Genomic DNA, 11,059 nt, shown 5'->3' with positions numbered 1-11,059 from the left:
GTTCTTAATGAACAAATTGTATTGAATGACTAACTGTAGCAAAAAAAATATCTTTACTATGTCTTGTGAAATTTATAATATACCAGTGAATACCACTATTTCTGTAAGTAAGCTGTTCTAGGTAATAGCGCCTCAATGTCATGTCTAAATTAAAGTAATTAAGTAAATAAATAAATAAAAACAAAAAAATATGAAATTGTATAAGTATTTTTAAAAAAAATTTAAACATAGATTCTGCTTGCATGCAATTTTGTTTGAATATATGTAGTCTATATATTTCATTTAAAAAATGTTAGTTTAACATGATTTGAGTGTGTGTGTATAAAGAAAGTAAATAGTATAAAGGTTTATAAGTGATAGTTGATTTTAGGAAATTGAAAAAAATACAATAAATTCATTTTACAGATTACACAAGCTAAAAGTCTGTTTGAAAATGTGTTCATCTACTGTACAGAAAATATGCATACCTGAATGTTGTGTTCATGCATATGGATATGCATGGAGCTGCAAGTAGAAATCTTGGAGACTTGTACAGTATTTCTGGTAGATGCTGCTTGCCAATGATATGACACTTGTACTCAGAGAGATTCACAGTACATTTGCAGTGCTGATCTATGATGATGCAGAGGTCTTGAATGCATGGTCATGTGACTTCTTAGCTACATCCAATGAGGGAATGGCACAGAGAGGGAGGTGGAAATGGTATAAGGGCTGTTCATGTTACGATATGTCCGCAGACATGGCGGTAGTTCATGGACATCGGGAGTTACATCCGAGGATTTTTGGGTTCAGAAGTCATGCAAATGAGAATAATTACTGAAAGGGATTGGTCAGGAAAGTTTAGTGGGTGTGTTGTGCCAGGAGAGAGTTTCTCAGATACTATTTTTGCTGAGAGAACAGAAGATAGCTATGGCTGTGTGTTTCAGAAAACAGATTGTTTGGATTTTGGGAGATTTGTGGATACATTGGTTGAAGGTGCATGCAGAAAGCTGTGGAGTAGCTGTAGATCTTGGATTCCCACATGTGGAAGTACACTGGCATGGAGTACGTGGAATGAAGTGTTTGGACTTGCTACCTCTCTGTGCTACTTTGGCGACAGAGCAACATCCAGACATAATTGTAATTCATTGTGGAGGGAACAGTTTAGGACATGTGACTGGAATTGTTTTGCAATTTTCTTTGAAAGAAGGACTTTGTAAGGTTATGGACATGTTTCCTAATTCTCAAGTGATATTTCCACGTATTGCGTAGAGACAAATGTGGCTTCTTTCTTCTTCATTTGGTCCACAAATGGAAAAAGCAAGGCGCAATGTTAATAAGGCTGTTTGTGCCTTTCTAAGAGATTTTGGCATGTCCTCTTTTCACAATGAAAATATTATGTTTCGTAGTACATACATTTTTTCGCAGAGATGGAGTCCATCTTACTATTGCTGGCAATCAGATTTTTCTGAGAAATGTACAAAATGCATTGCAACCTTTTTTGGAATTACAACAACCATTTTGAAGTAGGTGTTAAGCATTTATAATTTTTGACTTCCAAACACCACCCAAAGGCTCTTTTCAGAGCCACCACTTCTTCCCAGAGATAATTGCAATGTTTGCGATGGGGTAGCAACCCAATTTTTTAAATGTTCGCGAACTGTCCGCGGACTTCCAAAAAATACAAAGGGCCCTGCTTCATTTATTTTCACTTCTATTTTTTAACTGTGAAAGGCGGTTCTGAAAAGAGCCTTATTTTTTTTTTTTGATTTTTGATATTTTGTATTTTTTTGGTTTTTTATACATGACACACTAGGAGAGGAGGGAAAGGAAGGTAACGGGGGGACACCAACCACAGGGATAAGAAAGGGCGAGCTGAGAGAGGAAGATGTAGAGTGGGTTTTATTTGGGTAGTGAGCAGATCTTCTCGTGCTCTGAGACGATAGTCTCAAAAGCACTACGAAGTCCCTCCCGCCTGCAGAGTACTGTGTAACAGTACATACATACAACTTTGACCCTCGAAAGGTAAGGGTCATCAGCATTCTGTATGGCCTGTGAGGCAGCTTGAGGAAGACGCTGTCCCACAGAGGTGGTCCTTGTGGTGACAGGATCAGAAACAGAGGATGAAGTAGAGGAAATCAACCTGCTACGTTCTTCGCAAGGTACAACCCTGCGAATAGCCCCAGAGTGAAATGACCTCAGGTGTCGCTTCATAGTAGTGGTCCCAAAGCTGTACTTCCCATGCTTCCCGCGACTGAGTATCATTTTGCACTCATTGCAGGTAACATGGTTCGCACGAGCCTTAGGAACATTCCCATGAATGGTAAATAACCGCCACACCAAAGACTCACTCCTAGTGCGGGTAGTAGGGTTTTCCTCTACCTCATTCTCATCATCCTCTTCTTCCTCCTCCGCATCCTCACTCCTGTTCCCCTCTTCAGGCCCTTGGGGAGGTGGTGGTGGTGGGGGTGGTGCTGAAGCCGGTGCAGCACCAGGTGGCAGTTCTGCAGCCAGGGATGCCATCTCGATGGTGTAATCAGCAAGTTGCTGGAGAAATAGCTGTGCTCTGAAGAATAGCCAGAAACACAATGAGAATAAGTTCTAGGGCGTGGTCTTTTATAGGGGTGCTTGTGCGCGGTCCGTGGACATGCGCGCTGTCCGCAGACAGATCGAACACAAAAAAAAGTTTTAAAAGTTTAAAAAGGTATGTAGAAACTCAGGATTACTATGTGGGACTTGTGCCATGGTGAGATTTTATTGAAAAATATTATGGATTAATTGAAAATGTACTTTTAATTTGTTCGGGGACCCGAACAGTGTCTGCATTCAGAACACGCAATCAGCGTGGGCGCGGTCATATGATCCGTTCGCGAAGAAGTCCGCGAATGAAGAGCATGTCCGCAGGACACCAAATGCATGGAGATTGACTAGCGCATGCACGTTGATGTTCTACGGACACTGTTCGGGTCCTGAACTAATTAAAATTGCGTCACACGTGAAACGAACATTTCAGGACACTGCGTGTGTTCTTAGAACAGTTTAAATTTGCTAGCGAACAGTAAGGACAGATATAGTGTTCTTCAGGACACCTACATTTTCGTTTATTTATGAACATTTCAGAACACCTGCACTGTCCGCGGACACCTACATTGTTTTTTTTTTTAAAAAACAAGAAACTATTTACAACACAATATAAAAATTAAACTTTATTTAACATATATTAATAATTTATGACAGAGAAGGTGAGGCAGAAACAGAAACAAAAACAGGAGAATTAGGGGTTTCATCATGATTGTTATTAGGTGAAGAAGGGATGGAAGTCTCATCAAAACATTTAGTGTTATGGAGAGGGTTTGGGGATAATTGACTGGGATATGGTGAGGAGGGACAAGTACATGTGGGGGCAATGGTACGAGGTTTTTGGTTTAAAATGATCTTCCACAAAAGTTTTCAAATTATTAAAATTAGTCAACAATAAATCCATTTTTTCTTCTATACTGTGAAAAGTGTTATCCATAACAGGTTTTTCTGAAGTATTTTTTATTTTGGTATGCTCTGTACAGAAAAAAAAATATATGTGTTAAATGTATATAAAATAATAATAATTAAATGGTTTATATTATAAAGTGTTTACCATTAGTTTCACTATCTTGTGACATTTCTTCATGTGGGAAATGTTCCTCTAGCCATTCCAGAGTACTAGACATTTCTGTGAGAGAAAAAAAAAAAGAAAATATATTTTTTCATCTAATACAGAAAGTTTATAAATATATGAATAAAATTAAGTACACTTACTATTTCAGGTAGGATATGTCCTATGTATTCAGTGGGTCTGCTCTTGTTCTCAGTTCTGTTGTGTTTGTGAGGTAATTATGTTGGAAGCCAATTTATTTTCTTGTGGTATATTCCATTTTAGAATATAGTGCATTTAAATGAATGGTTAGTGTGTTGTATATATGGGTTACATTTCTTATGTATTAGTACATATAATGTGTTTGTGTGCTTTTTTTTGAATTTGTTAAATGTTCCTATGTTATGATATAACAATCAAACATACCCCCCCAGAGTTTTTTAGCTAGTGGTACTGTTCTTCGAACATGTCCGCAAACATTAAATGAGTTCGCGGACATCAAGTACAGTAGAAGAGATTCAGTCAGTTCCATATGATGTGTATATAAAGTGAAAGTCATTATTGTTAAGTTGCACTACTAAAAACCTACGAAATTCAATGAAAAAACTTTGTTAAAGGGACGTTATGGTTAAGTTGCGCTACTAAAAATCTATGAAATTCAGTGAAAAAACTTTGTTAAAAGGAACGTTATGGTTAAGTTGTGCTACTAAAAACCTATCAAATTCAGTAAAAAAAACTTTGTTAAAGGGACGTTATGGTTCAAAGTAAAACTGAAAAACCCCTGAAATTCGGCAGTTATGGTAAGATAAGCAACCATAACTCGCGCCACCGTGCACTGCTAAAACTAACACCCAGGACATCAAAGATGACATCACAAATGTCATTGATGACATCACTGAAAAAGGGGAGAGCCAGCCATGTGATGTCATCAGTGATGTCATCAATGACAATTGTGATGTCATCTTTGATGTTAGTGTTAGCAGTGCACGGTGGCGCGAGTTATGGTTGCTTATCTTACCATAACTGCCGAATTTCAGGGGTTTTTCGGTTTTACTTTGAACCATAACGTCCCTTTAACAAAGTTTTTTTACTGAATATATATATGTAGTTATGGTTAAGTTGCTGTTTCCATAGGAAGAGCACTTTTTGGGTGGCTTATAAGTTCGCTCCCCCTGGACAAATCCTCACCAAACTTTGCAAAAAAAGAATATGGCACAGCTTGCAAAGTTTGGTGAGGTTTGGTCCAGGGGGGCAAAGTTATAGGGGGGGTCCCAAAACTTATTTTTTCCCGTAGACATAATGGAGAAAATATTTGCTCACGCCTACAGCCCAAACCGCTGGACGGATTTACACCAAATTTGCAGCAGGAGCGGTGGCTTGGTCCCGAAAGTGTGCTTTTTTTATTTGGTGTAAATCCATCCAGTATTTTTTTAAAAATGTAAAAAATGTAAGTGAAAAATATTTGTGATATCTGTGTCCACTTCGTGGACACACTTCCCTGTTCACTCCGCGGACAGGACAGGGATTGGGCAAGCGGCTTGTGTGATGTCCGCGGACATGTGACGTGCTCTCCCATTGGCTGCGGTGAAGTGTGCAGTGCATCGTATTTTAAAAGACGCCCGCCATCTTTGTTAATCGTTTGCATGAGAGCCGAGGAGCGAGATCTGCCGCCTGCATAGTAAGCTCATGCCCCTTGTCTTCCTCCGTTCCCCCACCCCGCTCATCACCGTGTCTTCCTCCCATTCCCCTAACCCCCCACTCATGCCCCGTGTCTCCCTCCTGTCCCCCATTCCCGCTCATGCCCAGTGTCTCCCTCCTGTTCCCCCCACCCCTCGCTCATGCCCTGTGCCTCCCTCCTGTTCCCCTCACCCCCCGTTCATGCCCCTTGTCTCCCCTGTTCCCCCACCCCTGTTCATGCCCAGTGTCTCCCTCCTGTTCCCCCCACCCCTCGCTCATGCCCAGTGTCTCCCCTGTTCTCCCCACCCCCCCTCTCATGCCCCATGTCTCCCCTGTTCCCCCCCACTCCCCACTCATGCCCCGTGTATCCCTCCTTTTCCCCCCACCCCCGCTCATGCCTCCTGTTTCACTCCTTTTCCCCTCCACCCCCCGCTCATGCCCCATGTCTCTCTCCTGTTGCCCCTCACCCCCGCTCATGCCCCGTGTCTCCCTCCTTTTTCCCCCCAGCCCCCGCTCATGCCCCATGTCTCTCTCCTGTACCCCCCCACCCCCCGCTCATACACCATGTCTCCCTCTTTCCCCCCGATCCCCGCTCATGCCCTGTGTCTCCCTCCTGTACCCCCCACCCCGCTGCTCATGCCCAGTGTCTCCCTCCCATTCTCCCCCACCCCCGCTCATGCCCCGTGTCTACCTCCTGTTCCCCCACCCCCTGCTCTTGCCCTATGTCTCCCTCCCATACCCACCCACCCCCCACTCATGCCCTGTGTCTCCACTGTTCCCCCACCCCGTTCATGCTCCGTGTCTCCCTCCTGTTCCCCCCACCCCTCGCTCATGCCCTGTGTCTCCCCTGTTCCCCCCACCCCCTGCTCATGCCCCGTGTCCGTGGTATAGACACATGGTTTCCAAGGTGGTACTGCTGTTTGGGTAGTATGTGTCTAGTAAATTGTTTTTCAAAATGTCTTGGCTGTTGGGATCCTTTTGTGATATTGTTTCTATGTTGTCGTATGATTTGAGAACTCTTTTTCTAGATTTAGCAGGACCAAGACTTAGCCATATTATATTTTCAGATTTTCCATACAAAGCAGTACCGGTTAAGCGATCTGCAGCTTCAGAGCAGACACATTCTCCATCGGAGAACATTTTTATGCCCAAGCTGTACAATTTCTGAGACAGTGTTTTGTCTGATGACAGGTCATTCCAGAGGTCTTGAAGCTCTGTTTTTTTCTGCTTTGGTTAAGTAGGTTTTAACATATTGTGCAACTGCAGTGGAAGTGTCTGCAATGTACTGCACATCTATGTTTGCATTCCACAGTAGGGCAATGATTGCATTGTAATTATTGATATATGTTGCTTCTTCTGTTCTTTTTATGTAATATGTATTTTTAGGTGATTTACCTTTAACAATATGGGCCTCATTACGAAGTTAGAGGTAGTCATGGCGCTACTAGGGCCATGACTACCTCCAATACCGGTACTGTGTCCGGTCCCATTCAATGGGGACTTACCGGTCTATTCCGACCTTTGCAGGACCGGTAGGTCCCCACTGAAAAAGCCATTCCCCATTCCCATTTCAACCCACATAGGGCTCAATGGGAAGGGGGAAGGTGCTAATAACGGTACCGTTATTAGCTCTGAAGTCCCTTAACGGGTCCCTTCCATAACGCCTGGTAAAACCAGGTGTTAAGGAAGGGACTCACTATGGGACCTCGTAGTAGGGCGGTAATGGATTACTGGCACCGGTGCCCTTACTGGTACCGGTAACCCCTTACCACCCACCTCGTAACGAGGCCCAATGTGGAATACATATTTCACCACTCTTTGAAAGTGAACTAGCAACTCTATGTTACGGAGTTGCACACACACTAAAATCAGGAACCCAGTTTCAAAATATGTCAGCTACACAATTAATACAAAAAGTGCTAATAGCACCATGGCTACCTCAAACCTTGTAATCAGGGCCATTTTGTCTAAATCTGGGCTCTTCAGAATACATTCGTAATGAGCGGTATTCTGATGCTGTTATATGAGTGGGTCTATCATCGTACCTCCCTCCTTTGCCAGTAGGGAAGAGTAGAGGAAAAGCACATGCTTCTATACATTTTTCCCATATACTGATTGGTGATCCTTTTGGTTTTCACATTTGGTACGTTTCTAGTGCATCTTCTATGGTGACATTAGAGTGTAATGGATGAATTGTATAATGGTCTAAAATATTGGATACTGTAGCAGGATCTAGAAGTTCAAATTGACCAGTTTCTGGTGATTCTTGAATTATTTCAGTTGTTTCTTCAATATTTATTTCTTTGTAGTATTCATTATTGTCTTTTAGATATTGCAAGGCTTGGATAACTTTATGTAAGTCTACCAGTTGTTGCCAATTTTTTTTGTCTTTTGTAGGTACACCATTTACTAAGACATTTAAAGATTGATCTATTGGACGTTGCACTCCCAGAGTGTGCACATTTTCTTTTAGATATAATGGTAAATATACTACTTTGCCACGAATGCCTTTCACCAATTCAGAGGGAGGTAATTTAGCTGTTTTTGGTTGAAGGTGTATTATTGCTTGAAATGGGTGCACTGTTTGAATTATGATGCTCTCATATCAATTTTGTTGTTGCGGGGGTTTTGGTAGAGGGAATACTTCCAAATTATTTGTGATAGCACGTGAAGGAGTTTGATTGTTGACAAGTTTTGTAGTGCAGTAACTGCAAAGTGTTAAGGGGTCAGCTATTTCATATTTGTTTTCTGCTATAAGGTAGAGAGCTAATTCAAACCATTTGGAATCTTCATTGTCTTCTATTTTGTATGTTATGTCTATAGTTTTTGTGTTACTTTTATAAAAAGTTCTGCGGCAACAGACACACACATGGTGTGGTACTTCAGCGCATGTACTTTTGAATTTTAGTATTTCTTTTTTGTATGTGTGTAGTAGAAGGTTGCCATGTGCAGAAATGTTGCTAGTCTGTTGTAAAGCTATTGCATTTTGTAAGTGATTTTTACTTCCAATATATTTACTCTGGATATGGTTGATTTCTTTGAGTAGGTTTTTGGCTGTACCATGTAGAAGATTGTTATTTAAATTGACTAGTGCTAAAGCAGGACTTTTAGCATAGTACAGTTTATAGACTAGATTTCTTATAGTTGAATGGTGTGTTGATATCATTTTGATATGATGGAAGCTGCTTTTGCAAATAGGTCCTGAAATGCAGGCCAATGAATCTCCTTGCAGTCCTGTGTTTTTGTGCATTGGACAGGTATCCATATTTTGCAGCAGTTTTATTTTGATTTTGTGTTTGCCTTTCACACATTGATTGAGGAACTGGCGTAAAGATTTGAAAGATTGTTTGGCAATGTAACACATTGATGTGCATGACTATTTGTATACTGGACGTTCTGGTTCAGTCGAATGGAGAATTGATTCTGAGTTTTCTGGGGATATTTTTGTAAGCAGTATTTCTTGTTCCATTATGGTTTTATTACGTTTTTCATAACCTCGTCCACTGCTATGGATTGCAATTGTGTTTGTTTGATTTTGTTTGTATGCTTCCTCATTGAAATATGGTTCTGCGCATGTGGTGTGACTCCATTTACCTCCACAGATATTTAAGAAGTTATTTTTATTGACATTCCGTTTATTGAAAAGCCTTTTTTTTGTAATTTAGAAATTAGTTTTGCTAATGGTTTCATTCTGTTTAACACTAAAATAAATAACTTTCTTTCGAGAAGGATTGCACTGTCTAACAAAGCTTCTAAGATTAATTTTCAGTGCATGATTTGTCTCCTGTTTTTATAAGATTCTGAAGGACTCTCTGGCGGAACATTTTTGCTAATATACTTTTTTTTGGTAAGGTTACTTCCTGCTATATCAAGATGTATAGGAGCAGTTTAAGCAGTAGTGGTAGCTGCATTTCTGTTAATCATTTTCTGTTTTCTTTTACATTTCGATAGAGGGGTAAAGTTTCTGTACTGGAAGATTGTTTAGTTTTGCTAAATGACTGTATTAGCTGTTTTGTTTGAACTTTTTGTACAGACTCTCTAGAGATGGATGCTTATTTTGGACATTTTTATTTTCATTTGCTCTATTTCTGTGTTGCTTTCTGTGAACTTGCTTTCCGGTAGGCATTCTGTGGGGTCTGTTGAAACAAAAAAATAGAAGGTATGGGTTGGGCTGTTGTGCAATGTATGTGTGTTGTATGCATCAGTGTTTGAGTATGATGGTAAAGATGTATCTGGTGGTGTGTGATTGTGCATTGGGCAGCTACAATTAGTTGGGAAGGCTATTCTTCTATTTGTGTGTTACTATACTGCAGTTCAGATGACAGTAGAAAGTGAGCTAGTGGTGAGGATAAGCACTAATAGTAAATCAAATGGTATAAAATTAAAACTATTCTTTGTTTTGTAATACTAATATTCTAGGGGCTGAGTTATGTTATTTGTGCTCTGAAAAACAGGGATTTGTGTGCCATTCTGCATGCTAATCCCTGTTTAATAAATGGTGATTTGTGGATAGAATGGTACACAAATCTTCATTTTTTTTTGGTGCACAAATTACATGAATCACCCGCACAGTGTGTTTGAGTAATATATTTTAATAACAAGATGATGCATATAACAATTAACATTATAACAGTAACAGTGGAAGCAATTTAAAATTGAGAATCAGGCCAAGAAAACAGTAAGTAGACCAATTAAACTGAAGGGGAGAAGGAGAGTAGTGCAGTAGAAGTGAGAGAGAGGGAAGGGTGGGGAAGAGGAGGAGGAGGGAAATGGATGGGGTTAAAGGTGAGAATGGGGGGAGGGAAGGGGAAGGAGATGAATGGGGGAGGCAAGGGGAGGGGGCAAGAAGGTGGGGGGTTCATGTTGGGGAATGGAGAAGGAGATATTTGAGGAAAGTGTAGAATGAGGAAAAGGTAGAAATAGAGCGGAGTGAGAGAGGTAAGGAGTTCCAGTGCAGGGGGGCTAGGAGATGGAAGGAGCGGAAATGGGATATGGCACAAGGGGAAGGAGGAACAGTGAGAAAAAAGTGGTCATCAGAGTGAAGGGAGTGGGAGGGAGTGTAGAAAGAGAGGAGAGAGGAGAGATAAGGGGGAGCAAGATTGTGGAGAGATTTAAAGACTAGGCTGAGAAACATACCCTTTTTTGGTGGAATGAGCAGGTTTCTTTGTAGTTGGTGTTTGTAGTTCAGATGTTGCTGTTTTCCAAGAGAATGGTCTTCACTGCAATTGTAAAGGACAGAAGTCAGTAATTTTGTGTGTTTATAGCAATGATGTTAATTGATGTGATGTTAATTGAGAGATTCATTTTTATGTCTTTGTAGTAGTAGTCTTGATTGATTTCTGAACAAAGTGCTTGCATGCAATTTAATTTGACTATGTGCAGCCTTTATATTTTATTTATATTATGTTAGTTCAAAATGCTTTGTAAATTAGTAGAATATTAAGTGTATGAAATTCACTTGGTTTTTTAAAGCGGTGTTATAGAATGTTAGGAGAAAGAAGAAATAATGTTATATTTATTTTGCAATTTTTATTAGGTAAATGGCAGAAACTGCATAGAAAAGCATGGATATATGTATTTGTGAAGCTGTGGGTAATAGAGTAGAAGGATGTGATTTACAGGTAGTGGTGTTATTGCAGGTGAGAGCATTTTAATGAAAGTGTCTATGGGGGTCATTATGAGGTAGGTGGTAAGGGATTACTGGCACCGGTAAGGACACCCGTGCTGATAATCCCTTACCACCCTATTCCGAGGTCCCTTAGCGGATCCCTC

This window comes from Ambystoma mexicanum, chromosome 3p (genome assembly GCF_040938575.1).
Source record: "Ambystoma mexicanum isolate Mex_15411 chromosome 3p, UKY_AmexF1_1, whole genome shotgun sequence".
In the NCBI taxonomy this organism is placed as follows: domain Eukaryota; kingdom Metazoa; phylum Chordata; class Amphibia; order Caudata; family Ambystomatidae; genus Ambystoma; species Ambystoma mexicanum.
The sequence above is the reverse complement of the archived record's forward strand: the minus strand, read 5'-3'. Positions refer to the sequence as shown.